Source organism: Manis javanica, chromosome 8, assembly GCF_040802235.1.
Source record: "Manis javanica isolate MJ-LG chromosome 8, MJ_LKY, whole genome shotgun sequence".
Lineage (NCBI taxonomy): Eukaryota > Metazoa > Chordata > Mammalia > Pholidota > Manidae > Manis > Manis javanica.
This window is the reverse complement of record NC_133163.1, coordinates 89,583,675-89,605,223: the sequence shown is the minus strand read 5'-3', so window position 1 is coordinate 89,605,223 and position 21,549 is coordinate 89,583,675. Positions and strand designations below refer to the sequence as shown.

The following is a 21,549-nucleotide window of genomic DNA, read 5'->3' as shown; positions in this document are numbered from 1 at the left end:
TCACTCATTTTTTTCTTTCTTTCTTGAATTGTCTGTTATATTGAACACATTTTTAGGTCTTTATTCTTGTTCCTTTTGTTGATGTCTGAGTGCTGTATAAAGAGAATATTTTTCCTGCCATGAATATCTTTTACATTATTCTTTGTGGGAATTTTTCACTTGTTTTTAATTTTGTTGATGGCTTTTTTGACACTCAGAAATCTGCCTTTTAGGTAGTTGAATCTATCTGTATTGTCTTTTATTAAATCTATGCTTAAATATTTGCTTAGTCTAACTTCCATGTCCCAAGATCAGAAAAATGTTGAAATTTTCTACCAAATTTTTAAAACAGTGTTCCTATTCATTTTTACTTCTTGAGTATGTCTGAAACCCAATTTGGCATATGTTATGAAGAAGAACTTATTATTCTCTTTCATATTTAGTCTAGCAACTAAATAATCCATATTCCTCTAATGATTTGACAGGAGACATTTTCATATGCCATACTTTATATGTACTTGCATTTGGTTCTGAACTTTGTATTTGGTTCTGTTTACCTGTTTATTCCTAGACTTCCACCACACTGTTTTACTTATTATTGTTGTATAATATGGTTAATAACTTGAATGAATTCCCTCTGTTACTACTTTCATCTTTATCTTACTATTTAAAATTTTTTTCCTTTGGATACCTTACCTTGATAATTCATTCTCCCAAGCAAATTTTAGAATAATTTTGTGAAATAAAATATTATAAAAATTAAAGAAATGTCCCAATTTTAATTGAAATTGCAATTGCATTTAATGTGTTAAATTAATCTTGGATGATTTGACATCTTTTCAGTACTCTTATTCAGACAAGCTCATTTTCTGAGGTTATACCAGGTATTTCTAATGCTCCATGGGCACAGATGTCAAATGTTCTGTACTTTCTGCACAACGTGCCTGAAAGGCGGCCTAAACACTGGCATTAGGCTTTGGGACAGCCCGCTTGCCTTGTGCACGCAGGCGTGCATGCTCGCTCGCTATCTCGCACGCACGCACACGCGCATGCATGGGCGTGCACACAGCCTCTTTTTCAAGCACGGGATTTGAATGTGAGAGGAGGAGAAGAAGGGAAAGAGCTTGATGAAGGAGGCGAAAGAGCAGGTGATTTTTAAAATTTTTAAAATTTAAATCCCTTCTTTAGTTGGTGGAGAGAGAAATTACCACAGAGTAGGAGGTAAGGTTCCCAGAACCCTTAGGCATCGCAGACCACTGGAGCTGACGAGGCCGTTGAGAACCGAGGGAGCGTGTGTGTCAAGGTAACCAGCTTTCTGTTTTCAGAGGCGGGCGTGGGTGTGAAGGCTCGGGTCCTCCCAGACCCCTTTCCCGGCCACTTGCCTCTCTCCTTTTCCCTTTTTTCAACTCTGTCCTCCAGTGTGTGGGTTAGGACGCCAGTCAAGGCGGCCGCGCTTTCATCGGTGATTTTGTCTGTAACAAAGCTGTTCACCTTATTCCTAATTAATCATGGCCTCATCTAGTAAGATAAATGTTTAAAGGATGCTTAGGAATGGGGGTTGCATAAAACACTTAGATGTTGAAATAAATAGTGATCTCACTCATCTATGTTGATCTCCACTTTAGTTTCACACACACACACACACACACACACACACACACACTCTGTAGTATGAGTTTCCCCTGGCTATTTTCTGAATTAACTTTTGGCACAGTAATTTTTATCTTTATTAAACTGCTATTTATAAAATAGATATTAATATCTTCTGCTATTTAGGGGAATATATTCTTAAGTAATTATAAATTTCCCCCCTCAATCCATTCCTCCTGCCATCTGAAGTTGCTTCACTTATTTCCTTCTTCTGTGGCACTGAATTATCCTCTAAAGGAGATATTCAGAACACCATTTTCTCTTTCCTCTACTGTCTCTAACTCATTCAATTCTGATTGTTATTTGGATGAAAGGTGCAGTTGTTATTTTACCACCTGGCTTTTTAAAGGGGAAGGGGCCTTTATCTGCCTGGTCACTGCAAACACTTTCAGACAAGCTCTTTCTTTGTGAAGTGACCTTTTCCTCTACAGATATTTTCTGAGGTTATAGCAGATATTTCTAATTCTCTACGGGTGCAGATGTCAAATGTTCTTTATTTACCTCACAGTTTGCCTTAGAGGCATCTGCAAACACTGGCATCAGGCTTTGGTTCAGTTAGCTCACATCAACAGCAACAGCAAGGAAGACCCCCACAGGTAACAAAATGAAACATGGTCTTCGTGTATTTTCTAGGACTCCAGAAAAAAAAAAAAAGAAAATTAACATGGTTTCTAGGATAGTAGATTTCTTCCTGAACAAGAGACTATTGAAAGCAGGTGCTTAAGAAGGAGGAGGAAACAGGAGGAGGAGGAAACAGGAGGGAAGCAATGGGTAGGAAAGTGAGTCAAGTCATTCCTATGGGAGCCTTACGGTTTGCATTCCCTGTACCCCATCACCTTTTATAGTGAAACAACTCCCCTAGAATCTCGGGACATTAACCATCTTCTAGGGAATGTTGCACCTGGACACAGCAGACCCAGCATTAACCTAGTTATATGCCTTGTCCTCTTCAGAAGACAGACAGCCTGTGCTAGCAGGTAACAAAGGACCCTCTGTCTTATTTCTTTTCAGAGGGTTCCTTACCCAGGGCTACCTGTTAAAGGTATTTAAGTAATTCTAAACGGTGCATGATAGCAGGGATTTTCCTAATGGCTCTCAAGAACTGACTACTCCTTGCTTTTCTCTCTTCCTTTATCTTAGAAAATTGGAGAGGGTGGGCAGGATTGGGACATAGAACACCCTGGATTTCTGTCTGGAAATAGTCCTAAAATTGACTTACTGCTACCAAGTTAGCCATCTGGTCACCTTTATCTTGATGTGATCATTGAAGGTTAAGATTTGAGTTAAAACTGTGCAAAGGGTGCTGCTCTTGTTGCTAAAACAATTATAAGAAAAAAATGTATTTTGTCTCTAGGGAAGATACGTGCACTTGTGCATCTCAGACTTGGTGTTCTACCCTGATACTATGTTGTAGACTCACCCTTTGCCTTAGGATAATTATTGGGCCAGGAACCACACAGATAAGGAAAACATGTCGAATGAACCAATTCCATGGAAAATTCTGTCCTAATCTTCACTTTTAGAAATATAAATAAATAAGTTGTTTATTTATTGGAGAAGAGTTCTGGGAAAAGTAAGAATCCTGGGGATGTGAGTGAAGGAGAGGTGGCAGCAGGTTTGTCTCTACCCCTTTCTCCACACTACATTTTGCATGGCTCTGTGTTCTTGATGGTTATAATACAACACGTCACTCAAATATTGTTGGTGGCATGTTTATCTTCGGTGCTTTTCTTTTAGTTGGATTGGAGTCTGCTTTTGTGAAGAGTTGATTTGGGGGCAAGAGCCTGTTCTATCCTTGCAGGAAATCATTGTGGGGGATACCAGATGTAGGATATTATTCTCTGTTATAACCATCCTTAAATTGCTGTCTTACTGGGTTAGAGTCTTAGCTTTGTCTTTCTAAGGTATATGGCACAGTTCTTGTTTGATTTCGTGACTGTGGGCAATTCTCAAAATCAGGGCTTTATATTTTTTATTTCTGCAGTGTCCTCATTACAGCATGATAAAAAAGGTCAGAGATATGAAAAAAAGAATTTCCCTGTAAAATTCTGGATGTAAACTCAAGAGAGATGTTAGATGCTAGACTAGAGTTTTTGTGTTTAATCTTATAGAACAAAATATAATTTAGATACCAGGGCCAAAATAATTTGGCTCAAACCAAGTCTTACTTCCATCTGTCCCATTTTATCTGGGACATTCAAACATTTATGAATTTCTGCTAGAGAAAAGGAAACATATATATGAAATAAACTATAAGACAGATAGCTGCAAAACAGAGGGACAAATAATATGTTGCAGAGAGTGCAGAGAAGCAAGAACAATTCATCTTGATTGTGGGGGATAAGGAAGAATTCCAGAGAGGAGGTGGTATTTGAGTTAAATTTAAAACATTTCAATATGTTGAGAATTGGAGGAGGGGGAACATTTCAAATTGAGGCAATAGCATAAACACCAGCATATAAGCATGAAAGGACTTCTTACTGTAGAGTGCTCATTTCCCAGAGGCATTAACTGCTTGTGGAATGTCTCCAAATGGGCCCTCATCAGACCTAATCTAAGAGCAAGATTTGCTGTGTGCATCAAGTCAGCTTCTTAAGTGCAAAATCCAGTGCAGATCACTGTTTCAGGGTGTCACCTTGGAGTCCTCAGACACAAGAAACAGGCATTGACAGGAAATGAACAGAGCCCTGGGAGGGGAAAAAAAGCTTCCATCAGTCTTTATGCTGCCATATAATGAATTTTTCAGATTACTTGGAATTTTAGAAGATTCTTTTTCTGAGTGTAATACACAGAGCTTGAAATGAAAAACAAAACTTCTTAGACTCTATTCCATATGAAATGAAGCACCCTTTTGTGATTAATAATGACCATGACATCAGTACTATGAGTACTCAGCACTGGGGGATACCAGACCTTCTGGGCTTATTAACATTTATTTCACTTAAGCAGGTTGTTAAGCATAGACTGAGACTAGACAGAGTTGCTCTGGACTTGGTTGGGTTTTAACAGCATCTCTTGCTGTATGGTCCTGTAACGGAAAGACCAGAAGGCGTTTCAGCAACAAATGAAGAATCTACTTTATGGAGTCCAGATGTCATTCTTGTTTTACATGGATACATGTGAGCAAATTTTTGCATTTTTGTTTTTTATTTTTGGTATGTTCATCATTTGGCTGTTAATCGTTGTGGAGGCACAATATCTTTCTTAAAGGTCTTCCAAAAATAGCAAGTAAATTAAAGGAGGAGGAAAGAGGATTGAAACGTTTTTTGTATTAACCACTTAATGGTGTCAGGCTATGAGAGCTGTATTCTAGATCTGGGAGAAATATTGAGTGCAGAAGCAGAAGCAAGATGGACGAGAATGGAAAATATGGGCACACACATGTTAATGCAAAGAAGTGACTACTTATTTGCCCCAGGTAATGGTCAAAAGTCTGAGGAGGAAAAGTTCAACTGAAAGGCAAATGAAAATATGTACTATCTACCCCTTTGGGTCCTATTTTTCTCTAGAGATCAGTGGCTACCAGAAACTCCTAGCAATCTAATGTAGTAAGGAAAAGGATTTTTGGATTACTTGAAGTTCTCATACCTACTGATGACCAGCTCAGAAAGAGTTGAAGTAATTCAAGTTTATTTGACACAATAACAGAGCTATTCAAATGAATCTTCCTTGGGTGATTCAGAAGCAGTGATAATACTATTTTACTTTGTCATAGTCATCACTAGGAACATTAGAATGGTTATATTTTAAAAAGGATCCCATATTTATCATTTAAATTTGATGGAGGGATTAAACAATTTCCAGATAAGCAAAAGTTGAGAGAATTTACCTCCCACAAATCATCTCTACAGTGTATTTTAAAGGGACTGCTCTGGATGGAAGTGCTGCTAAGGCTAAATAGCTGTCACCAGAGAAAAAAAAACCACAGTAAAGGAAGTAGACCAACTAATTACTAACCAAATGCAAATTAAATCAGCTACTCACAAAGTCAGTCAAGGGATACACAAAAAGTACAGAATAAGATACCTAACATACAAAGAGTGGAGGAGGAAGAAAAAGAAGGGAGAAAGAGAGAAAGAAAAAAAAGCATCTTTAGATTGTGTTTATAATAGCATAATAAGCAAGTTAACTTAAACTGTTAGATAGTAAAGAAGCTGCCTTTGAACATTTGGTAACCACAAATCCAAAGCCTGTCATTGCATTAAGTACATATCTATTGATAATCACCCTAAATGTAAATGGACTGAATGCACCAATCAAAAGACACAGAATTAGAGAGTGGATAAAAAAGCAAGACCCATTAATATACTACCTGCAAAAGATTCACTTCAAACCCAAAGATATACACAAACAAAAAGTGAAGGGATGGAAAAAGATATTTCATATGAACAATAGAGAGAAAAAAGCAGGTGTATCAGACAAAGTAGTTGTATCAGACAAAACAGACTTCAAAACAAAGAAAGTAACAAGAGACAGAAGGACATTACATAATGATAAAGGGGTCTGTTCAACAAGAGGATACAACCATTACAACCATTATAAATACTTATGCACCCAACATAGGAGCACCCAAATATGTGCAACAAATAAGAACAGAATTAAAGGGGGTAATAGAATGCAGTGCATTCCTTTTAGGAGACTTCAACACATCAGTCACTCCAAAAGACAGATTAACTAGTTGGAAAATAAATAATGAGGCACTGAACAACACATTAGAACAGATGCACCTAATAGACATCTACAGAACATGCCACCCAAAAGCAACAGGTTGCACATTCTTCTCAAGTGCACATGGAACATTTTCCAGAACAGATCACATATTAGGCCACAAAAAGACCCTCAGCAAATTGAAAAAGATTAAATTTTACCAACCAACTTCTCAGACCACAAAGGTATGAAACTACAAATTGGTCAAAGAAAACAAAAAGGGAGGAGTTGGGATTAAAGATGGTGGCATGAGAGGAGAGACAGAGGCTTCCTTCTAAAACTGGATACAATTAGAAAATTTAATTGGCGCAACTAATCCTGAGAGAGCAACAGGAAAGAGGACAGGGTCAGACTGCACACACCTGGAGAAAAGAGCAGACCTCACCAAAAGGGGTAACGTACCAGAGCTGTGGCTCTGTGGGACATGAGCCCTTCCCCCACCCCAGCTCACTGGTGGGAGGAAGAGAAACGGAGCAGGGAGGGAGTGGAAGGCCTGGGACTGCTGAATACCTAGCTCCGGAGATCTGCTCTGGGAGCACAAACTTGCATTTATTTCATGGTGCTTTCATGAGACTCGCATGACTACCAGGTTGGAAAGTTAATACAGGCAGAGATCCTGGGAGACTGGAATTCCGGCTGCTTGTGGAAAGCAGGGATCCATATCTGGCTGCTTAAAAACATACCTGTGTGCCTGGCCCACTGGCTCAGGCAGTGGAGACAGGCACAGTAGCCAGGGAGGCAGGGAACAGCTCTTTCCTCCCACAGGTACCAGTACCGCTTCCCTGCGACCCCCAACTTTGCTTCAGGGACTGAGCAGCTCCAGAATAGAGCTTCTGGACACTAGAGGGCTCCATATACAAACATGAAATGCCAAAGGAACCTTGTCCAGAGTAAAATTATTAATACAACTCCCAAGAAAGATTGAAATGATATGAACCTCGTGACTCTTCCTGAAAGGGAGTTCAAAATAAAAATCATCAGCATTCTAATGGAGGTACAGAAAGACATCCAAGAACTCAGGAATGAATTCAGGTTGGCGATCCAATCATTGAAGAGCACGATGGAGGGTATTAAAAGCAGGTTGGATACGGTGGATGAGATAATAAATGAAATAGAAAACTAGAGAAGAGGAATACAAAGAAGCTGAGGTGCAGAGAGAAAAAAGGATCTCTAAAAATGAAAGAATATTGAGAGAACTGTGTGACCAATCTAAGCAGAACAATATTCGCATTATAGGGATACCAGAAGAAGAAGAAGAGAGAGAAAGGGATAGAAAGTGTTTTTGAGGAGGTAGTTGCTGAAAACTTTCCCAGTCTGGGAAAGGAGATAGTCTCTCAGTCCATGGAGATCCGCAGATCTCCCAACACAAGGAACCCAAGGAAGACAACACCAAGACACATAGTAATTAAAATGGGAAAGATCAAGGATAAGGACAGACTGTTAAAGCAGCCAGAGGCAGAAATAATATCACATACAAAGGAAAGCCCATCAGGCTAACACCAGACTTCTCAGCAGCAACCTTACAGGCCAGAAGGGAGTGGCATGATGTATTTAATGCCATGAAGCAGAAGGGCCTGGAACCAAGATTACTTTATCCGGCAAGATTATCATTTAAATTTGAAGGAGGGATTAAACAATTTCCAGATAAGCAAAAGCTGAGAGAGTTGACCTCCCACAAACCATCTCTACAGTCTATTTTGGAGGGACTGCCATAGATGGAAGTGTTCCTAGGGTTGGATAGCTATCACCAGAGGTAGGAAAACCACGGTAGGGAGGGTGGAGCAGCTGATTGCGAGGTAAATGCAAAATTAAATTAACTATGCCCAAAGTCAATCAAGGGATAGACAAAAAGTACAGAATTTGATACCTAATATATAAAGAATGAAGGAGGAAAAAAAAGGAGGAGAAACAGAAAAGAACCTTTAGATTGTGTTTATAACAGCATACTAAGTGAGTTAAGTTAGACTCTTAGATAGTGAAGAAAGTAACCTGGACCCTTTGAGAACCATGAATCTAAAGCCTGAAATGGCAATAAGTACATACCTATCGATAATCACCCTAAATGTAAATTGACTGAATGCACCAATCAAAAGACATAGAGTCACTGAATAGATAAAAAACCAGACCCACCTATATGCTGCTTACAAGAGACTCACTTCAAACCCAAAGACATGCACAGACTAAAAGTCAAGGGATGGAAAAAGATATTTCATGCAAACAATAGGGAGAAAAAAGCAGGTGTTGCAGTACTAGTATCAGATGATATTAGACTTCAAAACAAAGAAAGTAACAAGAGATAAAGAAGGACATTACATAATGATAAAGGGTTCAGTCCAACAAGAGGATATAACCATTCTAAATATACATGCACCCAACACAGGAGCACCAGCATATGTGAAACAAATACTAACAGAACTAAAGGAGGAAATAGAATGCAATGCATTCACTTTAGGAGACTTCAACAGACCATTCACTACAAAGGACAGATCCACCAGACAGAAAATAAGTAAGAACACAGAGGCACTGAACAACACACTAGAACAGATGGACCTAATAGACATCTATAGAACTCTACAGCTAAAAGCAACAGGATACACATTCTTCTCAAGTGCACATGGAACATTCTCCAGAATAGAACACATACCAGGCCACAAGAGCCTCAGTAAATTCCAAAAGATTGAAATCCTACCAACCAACTTTTCAGACCACCAAGGTATAAAACTAGAAATAAATTGTACAAAGAAAGCAAAAAGGTTCACAAACACATGGAGGCTTAACAACATGCTCCTAAATAGTCAGTGGATCAAAGACCAAATTAAAATGGAGATCCAGAAATATATAGAAATAAATGACAAAAACACAAAGCCCCAACTTCTGTGGGACTCAGCGATAGCAGTCTTAAGATGAAAGTATATAGCAATCCAGGCATATTTAAAGAAGAACAAATCCAAATGAATAGTCTAATGTCACAATTATCAAAATTGGAAAAAGCAGAACAAATGAGGCCCAAAGTCAGCAGAAGGAGGGACATAATAAAGATCAGAGAAGAAATAAACAAAATTAAGAAGAATAAAACAATATAAAAAATCAGTGAAACCAAGAGCTGGTTCTTTGAGAAAATAAACAAAATAGATAAGCCTCTAGCCAGACTTATTAAGAGAAAAAGAGAATCAACACACATCAACAAAATCAGAAATGAGAATGGAAAAATCACGACAGACTCCACAGAAATACAAAGAATTAGTAAAGACTACTATAAAAAACCTATATGCTAAGAAGCTGGAAAACCTAGAAGAAATGGACAACTTCCTAGAAAAATACAACCTTCCAAGACAGACCAAGAAAGAAACACAAAAGTTAAACAAACCAATTACAAGCAAAGAAATTGAAATGGTAATCAAAAAACTACCCAAGACCAAAACCCCTGGGGCAGATGGATTTACCTCGGAATTTTATCAGACATACAGAGAAGACATAATACCTATTCTCCTTAAAGTTTTCCAAAAAGTAGAAGAGGAGGGAATATTCCCAAACTCTATGAAGCCAATATTACCCTAATACCAAAACCAGGCAAAGACCCCACCAAAAAAGAAAATTACAGACCAATATCCCTGATAAACGTAGATACAAAAATACTCAACAAAATATTAGCAAATCGAATTCAAAAATATATCAAAAGGATCATACACCATGACCAAGTGGGATTCATCCCAGGGATGCAAGCATGGTACAACATCCCCAAATCCATCACCATCATCCACCACTAAACAAAAAGAAGGACAAAAACCACATGATCATGTCCATAGATGCTGAAAAAGCATTTGACAAAATTCAACATCCATTCATGATAAAAACTCTCAGCAAAATGGGTATAGAGGGCAAATAACTCAACATAATAAAGGCCATATATGATAAACCCACAGCCAACATCATACTGAACAGTGAGAAGCTGGAAGCTTTTCCTCTGAGATCGGGAACAAGACAGGGATGCCCACTCTCCCCACTGTTATTTAACATAGTACTGGAGGTCCTAGTGACAGCAATTAGACAAAACAAAGAAATACAAGGAATCCAGATTGGTAAAGAAGAAGTTAAACTGTCATTATTTGCAGATGACATGATATTGTACATAAAAAACCCTAAAGACTCCACTCCAAAACTAGAAGAACTGATACTGGAATACAGCAAAGTTGCAGGATACAATATTAACACACAGAAATCTGTGGGTTTCCTATATACTAACAATGAACCAATAGAAAGAGAAATCAGGAAAACAATTCCATTCACAATTGCATCAAAAAGAATAAAATACCTAGGAATAAACCTAACCAAAGAAGTGAAAGACCTATACGCTGAAAACTACAAGTCACTCTTAAGAGAAATTAAAGGGGACACTAACAAATGGAAACTCATCTCATGCTCTTGGCTAGGAAAGAATTAATATTGTCAAAATGGCCATCCTGCCCAAAGCAATATACAGATTTCATGCAATCCCTCTCAAATTACCAACAACATTCTTCAATGAACTGTAACAAATAGTTCAAAAATTCATATGGAAACACCAAAGACCACGAATAGCCAAAGCAATCCTGAGAAAGAAGAATAAAGTAGGGGGCATCTCACTCCCCAACTTCAAGCTCTACTACAAAGCCATAGTAATCAAGACAATTTGGTACTGGCACAAGAACAGAGCCACAGACCAGTGGAACAGATTAGAGACTCCAGACATTAACCCAAACATGTATGGCCAATTAATGTTTGATAAAGGAGCCATGGACATACAATGGGGAAATGACAGTCTCTTCAACAGATGGTGCTGGCAAAACTGGACAGCTACATGTAAGAGAATGAAACTGGACCACTGTCTAACCCCATACACAAAAGTAAATTCGAAATGGATCAAAGAACTGAATGTAAGTCATGAAACTATAAAACTCTTAGAAAAAAACATAGGCAAAAATCTCTTAGACATAAATATTAGTGACTTCTTCATGAACATATCTCCCAGGCAAGGGAAACAAAAGCAAAAATGAACAAATGGGACCATATCAAGCTGAAAAGCTTCTGTACAGCAAAGGACACCATCAATAGAACAAAAAGGTACCCTACAGTATGGGAAAATATATTCCTAAATGACAGATCCAATAAAGGGTTGACATCCAAAATATATAAAGAGCTCACACACCTCAACAAACAAAAAACAAATAATCCAATTAAAAAATGGGCAGAGGAGCTGAACACACACTTCTCCAAAGAAGAAATTCAGATAGCCAACAGACACATGAAAAGATGCTCCACATCGCTAGTTATCAGAGAAATGCAAATTAAAACCACAATGAGATATCACCTCACGCCAGTAAGGATGGCTACCATCCAAAAAGACAAACAACAACAAATGTTGGCGAGGTTGTGGAGAAAGGGGAACCCTCCTACAATGCTGGTGGGAATGTAAATTAGTTCAACCATTGTGGAAAGCAGTGTGGAGGTTCCTCAAAATGCTCAAAATAGACTTACCATTTGACCCCGGAATTCCACTCCTAGGAATTTACCCTAAGAATGCAGCACTCCAGTTTGAAAAAGACAGATGCACCCCTATGTTTATCGCAGCACTATTTACAATACCAAGAAATGGAAGCAACCTAAGTGTCCATCAGTAGATAAATGGATAAAGAAGATGTGGTACATATACACAATGGAACATTATTCAGCCATAAGAAGAAAACAAATCCTACCATTTGCAACAACATGGATGGAGCTAGAGGGTGTATACTCAGTGAAATAAGCCAAGTGGAGAAAGACAAGTTCCAAATGATTTCACTCATCTGTGGAGTATAGGAAGAAAGGAAAAACTGAAGGAACAAAACAGCAGCAGAATCACAGAACCCAAGAATGGACTAACAGGTACCAAAGGTAAAGGGACTGGGGAGAATGGGTGGGTAGGGAGGAATAAGGGAGGGGGAAGAAGAAAGGGGGTATTATGATTAGCATGCATAATATGGGTGGTGGGAGAAAGGGGAGGGCTGTGCAACACAGAGAAGACAAGTAGTGATTCCACAACATTTTGCTATGCTGATGGACAGTAACTGTAGTGGGGTTTGTGGGGGGGGGGGCTTGGTATAGGGGAGAGCCTAGTAAACAGAATATTCTTCATGTAATTGTAGATTAATGATAACAAGAAAAGAGAAAGAAAAGGGGGATTACTCCTTGATAAGATAAAACAAACTGCAAATCAACAATTAATACATGCTTTAGATATCCTGAATTTTGATCTTTCAAAGGGTGTCAGATGATCAGCTATGGAAGTACATTTTTCTGATAATATTCCTTTCTCTTAAAAAAGAAAGCAGTTCCTATGTGGTGATCTCCAATAGGTTTTTCACAATGGTATAAAGGTCATATGAAAGTGTGGGCAAAGGGTTTGTTTGTGTTTATACAGAGGATCAAAGCCTAATTTGGCTACCCAGAAAAAGAATTAAGATACGATATGAAGAAGAACTTCCAACATCAACATCCTCTGGAAGAGTCATTCCAGAAGATGAACATCAAAAAACTTCAACAAAGATCCTGGCACCACTGCGGTTGTAGCTGCAATCATCCCACTGGTTCCTGGACTTGGCTTAAGAATGAAGGAGATATATAAGCTGGCCTGTGCATACAGTAAAACAACAACTTTGACTGGATCTATACTGTTGGAACTCAACCAAGAATTAGTAGAAGTGCAAGTTGCAGTGCTCCAAAATCGTGTGACTATGGACTATCTACTGTTAAAAGAACACATGGGATGTGAACAGTTCCCAGGAATGTGTTGTTTTAATCTGTCTGATTTTTCTCAAACTATTCAAATTCAGTTAGACAATATCCATCATATCATTGATAAGTTTTCACAAATTCCTAGGGTACCTAACTGGTTTTCTTGGTTTCACTGGATATGGCTGGTAATGTAGGTCTGCTTTTGTTATGTAGCTGTATTCCTATTATGTTAATGTATGCATGCAACTTAATTAGTAGTTTAAAACCTATACATGCTTATGTTACTCTACAAGAAGATATGTCAAAGAAATAATCAATCTTCCCATGTTTTCTTCTGTCTGCTACTTCTATTGCTTTACTTCTTCCTTCCTAATTACAACCCTTTAGTAGAATTAGTGCCTCATATCGAAAATTACCGAGTATAATTCTTCCAAGTGGTAAAGATACCTCAAGACAAATGCTGGGCATAGAAGCCACAGGGAATAAATCTGCAAAGAAGTAAAAAGCTAACCTTTTCAAAGAATATTGCTTCTCTCTCACTTAACAACTTTACATTTCCCTGTATGGCCCGGAAGATGGCTGGTTAGCCAGAGACGGGTAAGATTCCTCAAGGGAGGAGCAACCTAAGACAGGCACAGTTGCAGGTGGGCCATCAGGAGAGAAATTGGGAACCAACAGAGGGGAGGCTTAGAACCTCACCCCCCCTGTTTTGAGAGAAATCTTCTGCATCCGTGGATGTTTTGTTGCCCTTGTCTAGCTTGGATTAATACTTAGTCTATAGGCACAGACCTAATCATCTGCATTTGCCCTCTTACAGCACTAAATTATGTTTTCTACCTTTATCTTGCATCTACCTACCACTTCAGCATTTTATTAAAAATAAAAATAATAATAATAAGGGAGAAATGTGGGATTCACATATAAATCAAGTATAAAAATCAAACGAATAATCATATCTGACTTGATTGTTTATAGTTCATGATGCATGATCAAAACCGAAAGTTTCTGTGATATGACTGCCCTTGCACTCTTCACCATGTAAGAACTTTTTCACTATGTAAGACTTTGTTCACCATGTAAGAACTTGTTTGTTATGCTTCAGAAGATTGGAGACTGTTGAGATATAGGCTTGGGGTTGATTAATGACTGTGCATTGAGTCCCCTATACGGAATTTTATTGTTGTTAACAACCATTTGATCAATAAATATGAGAGATGCCCTCTCAAAAAAAAATAAATTAATAAGTAAATAAATAAAAAAGTAAAAAAAATAAAGAAAACAAAGAGGCCCACAAACATATGGAAGCATAACAACATGCTCCTAAATAATCACTGGATCAATGACCAAATTAAAATAGAGATCAGGCCACATATGGAGACAAATGAAAAGAACAGCTCAATGCCCCAACTTCTGTGGGATACAGTGAAGGCAGTTCTAAGAGGAAGGTATGTAGCATTCCAGACCTATTTAAAGAAGGAAGAACAATACCAAATGAACAATCTAAATTCATAATTAATGAAACTGGAAAAAGAAGAAAAATGAGGCCCAAAATCAGTAGGAGGGACATAATAAAGATGAGAGAATAAATAAAATTGAGGAGAATAAAACAATAGAGAGAATCAATGAAAGTAGGAGCTGATTCTTCAAGAAAATAAACAAAATAGGTAAGCCCCTAGCCAGACTTATCAAGAAAAAAGAGAGTCTACACACATAAACAGGATCAGAAATGAGAAAGGAAAAATCACTATAGACACCAGTGAAATACAAAGAATTATTAGAGAATACTATGAAAAATTATATGCCAATAAACTGGATAATCTAGTAATGGACAACTTTCTAGAAAAATACAACCTTCTAAGACTGTCCCAGGAAAAAACAGAAAATCGGAACAGACCTATTGCCAGCAATGAAATTGAATTGGTAATAAAAAACTACCCAAGAACAAAACTCCCAGACCAGATGGCTTCAGTACTGAATTTTATCAGACATTTAGAGAAGACCTAATACCTATCCTCCTTAAAAGTTTTCCAAAAAGTAGAAGAGGAGGAAATACTACCAAACTCATTCTGTGAAGCCAGTATCACCCTAATACTAAAATCAGGCAAAGACCCCACAAAAAAGAAAATTACAGACCAATATCCCTGATGAACATAGATGCAAAAATCCTCAACAAAATTTTAGCAAACCAAATTCAAAAATACATCAAAATGATCATACATCATGATCAAGTAGAATTTATTTCAGGGATGCAAGGATGGTACAATATTTGAAAATTCATCAATATCATCCACTACATCAACCAAAAGAAGGACAAAAATCACATGATCATCTCCATAGATGCTGAAAAAAAAAGCATTTGACAAAATCCAACATCAATTCATGATAAAAACTCTCAACAATGTGGGTATAGAGGGCAAGTACCTCAACATAATAAAGACCATATATGACAAACCCACAGCCAACATTATACTTAACAGCTAAAATCTGAAAGCTTTTCCTTTAGGATCAGGAGCAAGACAAAGAGGTCCACTCTCCCCACTTTTATTCAGCATAGTACTGGAGGTTCCAATCATGGCAATCAGACAACACAAAGAAATAAAAGGCATCCGAATTGGTAAGGAAGAAGTTAAACTGTCACTGTTTGCAGATGACAGGATATTGTACATAAAAAACCCAAAAGAACTCACCCCAAAGCTACTAGAACTAGTAACTGAATTCAGCAAAGTTGCAGGATACAAAATTAATACACAGAAATTTGTTGCATTCCTATATACTAACAATGAACTAGCAGAAAGAGAAATCAGGAAAACACTTCTGTTCACAATGGCATCAAAAAGAATAAAATACCTAGGATTAAACCTATCCAAGGAGGTGAAAGACCTATACCCTGAAAACTTCAAGACACTCATGAGAGAAATTAAAGAAGACACCAATAAATGGAAATACACCTGTACTCATGGATAGCAAGAATTGATATTGTTAAAATGGCCAACCTGCCTAAAGTGATCTACAGATTCAATGCAATCCCTATCAAAATACCAAAATGTTCTTCAATGAACTAGAACAAATAGTTCAAAAATTCATTTGGAACCACAAAAGACCCTGAACAGTCACAGGAATCCTGAGAAGGAGGAATAAAGCTGGGAGGATTACACTTCCCAACTTCAAGTTCTTCTAAAAAGCCACAGTGATCAAGACAATTTGGTACTGGCACAAGGACAGACCCACAGATAAATGGAACAGAATAGAGAGCCCAGATACAAACCCAACCATATATGGTCAATTAATATACAATAAAGGAGCCATGGATATACAATGGGGAAATGACAGCCTCTTGAACAACTGGTGCTGGCAAAACTGGACAGCTACATGTAAGAGAATGAAACTGTATTATTTTCTAACTCCATACATAAAAGTAAACTCAAAATGGACCAAAGACCTGAATGTAAGTCATGAAACCATAAAACTCTTAGAAGAAAACATAGGCAAAAATCTCTTGAATATAAACACGAGCAACTTTTCTGAACACATCTGCTTGGGCAAGGAAAACAAAAGCAAAAATGAACAAACTGGACTACATCAAACTAAAGAACTTCTGTACAGCAAAGGAAACCATTGGTAGAACAAAAAGGCATCCTGCAGTATGGGAGAATATATTCATAAATGACATATCTGACAAGAGGTTAACATCCAAAATATGTGAAGAACTCACATGCCTTAGCACACAGAAAGCAAATAACCCAATTAAAAAATGGGCAGAGGATTTGAACACTTTTCCAGAGAAGAAATTTGAATGGCCAAGAGGCATATGAAAAGATGCTCCAATCACTAATCGTCAGGGAAATGCAAATTAAAACCATAATGATATATCACCTCACACCAGTTAGGATGGCCAACATTGAAAAGACAAGAAACAACAAATGCTGGCAAGGATTCGGAGAAAGTGGAACCCTCCCACAGTGTTGATGAAAATGTAAAGTAGTTCAACCGTTGTGGAAAGCAGTATGGAGGTTCCTCAAAAAACTAAAAATAGAAATACCATTTGACCCAGGAATTCCATTCCTAGGAATTTACCCTAAGAAAACAGGATTACAGGTTTAAAAAGACATATGCCCCCCTATGTTTATCGCAGCATTATTTACAATAGCCAAGAAACGGAAGCAACCTAAGTGTCCATCAGTAGATGAATGGATAAAGAAGGTGTGGTACATATACACAATGGAATGTTATTCAGCCATAAAAAGAAAAAATCTACCATTTGCACAACATGGAATGGAGATAGAGGGTATTATGCTCAGTGAAATAAGCTAGGTGGAGAAGGATGAGTACCAAATGATTTCACTCATCTGTTAATATAAGAACAAAGCAAAAATTAAAGGAACAAAACAGCAGCAGACTCACAGAACCCAAGAATGGACTAGCAGTTACCAAAGGGAAAGGGGGTGGGGAGGGGGGCAGGAAGGTAGGGAGAAGGGAATTAAGGGGTATTATGATTAGCACATATAATATGGGGGCGCACAGGGAAGGCAGTATAGCACAGAGAAGACAAGTAGTCACTCTATAGCATCTTACTATGCTGATGGACAGTGACTGTAATGGGTTATGTGGTGGGGACTTGATAATAGAGGGAATGTAGTAACCACAATGTTGCTCATGTGAAACCTTCATAAGATTATATATCAATGATGCCTTGATAAAAAAAAGTACTGCAAAAAAAAATGAACTCATACTTTTTGACAGAGATTTCCAAAGGAGATTTAGTTTTATTAGTGTAAAATGTAAGGATAACTTAAGTTCAGTAAATGCCTGCTTTATATAAAATTTAAAGTATACCTGCCATCTCCCACTTTGCTTGAATGAATGTCCATCACTGCTTAGTGCCTAATAGAAGAAATATTCTGTCATTGACTCAGAGATCTAATAAATTTAAAATGCTTCCTCAGGTAGTGTGCAATAAAGCTAAGTAAAAAGGAAAGTATCTGTATTCTTCCTGACTCAGAGAATTAACCACAAAAATGCATGCTTTCTAAAAAAAAAGCTAGCATTAAATTTCTGTGGCACTGTGCAGAGTAGAACATTGTTATTCATATTTATTGATCGGTTTTTATGTCCAGTCTCTGTGATAAGGCCATTTCAGAGATAAAGATTGGGGAGATTAAGAATGGAACCAAAACTAAGCAGCTATTAATGCTCAAGATGTGACTTGATAAAATATTCTTACTGTATGTGCCATCCTTTTTCTAGTAAGCAAGGTGCTTTAACCTTGCATCTTCATTTCTTTAAAGCTTTTCAGCAGAGATTTGTAAGTTTTCCAGAGAATCAGTAGGAAACGTCTTGAGGCACGTTCATGTGCTCGTAAGGCAACCATGCTCTATTTCCAGTTCCAGCGGTGAACTTTGGTTCAGGATCTCCTTTTTTGTTGTTGTTCTTCGTCTCCCTCCTCTTCATCCTCTTCTGCTTCCATCATATCTTTATCATATCTTCTCATCAGACCCAGCTTGCCAGGAGGGCAGAGGTGGTGGTGACGGGGGATGAAGCGTTCTCTGCTGCTGCTTCTCCTTTCTTTCTCGAGTTAAAATTCGTCTAGTTATTGACCAAAGAAAGGGAAAATATAATTCTTTCCTTGATTCTTTCTCTCTCTCCCTTTCCATAATCATCCTCCTCTTTCTTTTCTTCTTCACTTTATTCTTTACATCTTCCCCACTTTATCAGCTCTCCCCCAAATACCTAACCACAGAAATTCCAAAGCAGCTGTTTTCTGGGACAAAACAACCATCTGCCTGCTCGGGCACCACCCTTGCATACCAGAGATGGACAGGCTGTTCTGATCCCTCTCTGCCTCAGGATCTAGTTAACCACCTTCAGAGGCTTCATTCCACGGGCCACACATCAGCCTGTGGCTTCAGTAATACATAAAGATATATTTGTTATATTTTAGTTCAGGAGCAGAAACCAGTATATTTTGCCCATGCTGGCAGTAAATTCAGTTGCTGCGCACCACCCCCCCAACATAAATCACTTTCAGCTGTATCAACAAACAGAGCTTTAATTTAAAATCCAAACTCCGAACTCTGAGGTCATAGTTTCTCAACTCTCCCTTTCCCTAAGCCAGGCCATATCAAGCTAAAAGTAGAAGTGTGGGGATCTCTCTGGATAAGGGACATTCTCCCTCAATTGTGGGATTGCCTTCCTGGTTCGTTCTCAACAGCAGCATGGATCCGTGTAAAAAGATAGTGTAGTTTAGAGAGTGGAAGTTCAAGGATAAGCTAAAAACAGCAGCGACAGAACAGCAGCAAAAGATGCTGTAGTTTGATTTGGCCTTTATGTAGATTGGCCATGTGGTCAGTGGTCAGTCTCAGGAACAGGTGCAGAGTATGTGAGCCTGTGGAGTAGAAGTGGTGGTGCTTCATTCAGATCCCACTTAAAGGACTGAGCTCCTCTTTCCTCCAATGGCTGGAAGTGTGGCAGCTGAGACTCCGGGCTGATTCTCCTCCAGGAGTTGCCCTTGGTCAGCAACGCTGCCTTGCCCTAGGTCATGTGTCCTCCCCAGGACAGCTCACACCCAATGGCTGGTCCATATGCTTCAAGGCAGGACTCTGGAGGGCCATGCTAACCAGAGTTCTCCATAGCATTAGCTGGGGCCTCTATTTTGGCCCAAGACCAGTCCCCAAAGAGAACTCTTGTATGCAATTTCAGAGTCTCAAGAGTCCATTCCTTGGGAACTTGACCCATTATGGATTTTTTCAAAACAGTTAAAATACTACAGGAATTGCTGGAGTAAAAATCCCCTGGACATCTTCCATGGCTATTCTCCCATACTCCAGGGAATAAAACAAAACCTTTTCATGAAGAATCTTTGGAACTCCTCTTTCTATGTAAGAAATGAACTAACTTCATCTCCAGTCAACCTACAGAGTTGAAATGAGAACTGACCTACCATTACAGCAGCATTGTCACTTCCCTCTTGTCATTCCAGTGCCTTTAAATGGGGGCTATTTTAATTAATGAATTTCTTAAGGTGTTGGAAAATGCTCCCTCATTAATAGCTATAGAATAATAATTATAAAGGATAAAGAGGATATGTGTACTTTTATCACATGGCCTAGGAATCATTTTCTCAGCTGATGATTATGTATGTGATATAAAAAGCATAATTACTTAAGAAAATTCTTTGGAATGAAAACTGAACATTGATCAAATTTTATCCCTAAGTTACTTTTTTTTTTTGAGAACTGTAAAAGGATATCATAATAGTAGCTACTGTTTACTGAAAAATTATCCTTAAGTAGGTGTGCTAAGTACCTTATATATTATTAAAAAATGATTAAGGAAGACAACTTAGGTTTTTTAATTAAAACTCTGTTCGTGAAATGGACAGTCTCCACTTGGAGAACTACAAAATGGGGTAGAAGACAGAAAGATTTTATATGATAAAGAATAAAGAACAAGGAAGAGAAAAATAGAAAATATATGACTGGCTTGGGCCACATAGTCAACCTTGTTTGGGGTAAGAAGGCCCAGAGTCGGTTTGTGTTTGGGGACTGGCTGCCTGGATATACTGCATTCCTGGTCAAACCAAGCATTTATAGGGACATGAAAGTTACCTAAATTTAGATGTGATGACGTGACTTCCCAGGCAGGACCAGCTCCATCTTGGTTCTAGAAAGTTATTCCAACTGTCCCCTCTTTTGACCATCCTCTTGACTACTCAAGAGGTTTCATCAAAAATACTGATCTTGAGCACATTATGCTAAGCAAGTGTTTTGATGATGGGACTCTAGCAGAATATAGCTGGGGGCGCAGGTGTTTTAGGTGTCTAGCCTTAGACCTGTTGTAGTTTAAGGCCCCTAAATTGGTTGACTTGTCTGTGGTCTCTTCAGAGTGAAAAACAACTCAGATAAAGGATTAGTAGAATCTGTATTCAATTTAAAAGGGATAGAGAGGAAGAGTAGGGGTCATGTCAGTCTTAATAGTCTTTGTTTTAGGTTCCTCTTGTGTCCTTAATTTTTTGTTGTCCTTTTTCCATGAGTATTTCAGTTAAGCTATTGTGGAATCTTGAAGCCTTTTGTAGGCATCCGCTTGCCAATTAAAGTAGGTTCCCCATTCTGTTGATTTGAATTGGGAATCTTTGCTTTCAAGTGTACTTCTTAAATGAATGATTGGTCTAATTGGAATGTTCCCCATAATGGTCACTGTAATTCTGGGTTGTCTGAGTAAGATTTTGTCATTTTTGTAGATATGTACAGCTTCTGGGGCCACGGTTTTAGACATAAAATAAGCAGTTGTGCTGGAGGTGGAGCACACAGGATCCCATTTCTTTAGCTGTCCTTTTTAAATCAGTTAATACCTAAATTAATAGTGTTAAATTAATACCTAAAAGAGATGTGCTGCTGAGTTGGGAGATTTTGTGGTGTTTTATGGTGCCCCTCATAGCATAGAAATTTTCTTGAGGTTGGTGGGTCA

At 38.2% G+C, this 21,549-nt stretch overlaps 1 protein-coding gene across 15 annotated transcripts in view; it reads left to right on the top strand.

Annotated features, from left to right (window-relative positions):
* LOC118972456 (uncharacterized) overlaps positions 1-21,549 on the top strand; it is a 423,078-nt gene that overhangs the window by 38,851 nt on the left and 362,678 nt on the right. For 2 of the 15 annotated variants that reach the window (XR_012120650.1, XR_012120651.1), the window contains exon 1: positions 1,028-1,127. The exons of the other annotated variants lie outside the window; for them this stretch is intronic. The gene's annotated coding sequence lies outside the window, so the exon portion shown is untranslated. Of the gene's footprint in view, positions 1-1,027; positions 1,128-21,549 lie in introns of those variants that run through there. 15 annotated transcript variants of the gene reach the window in all.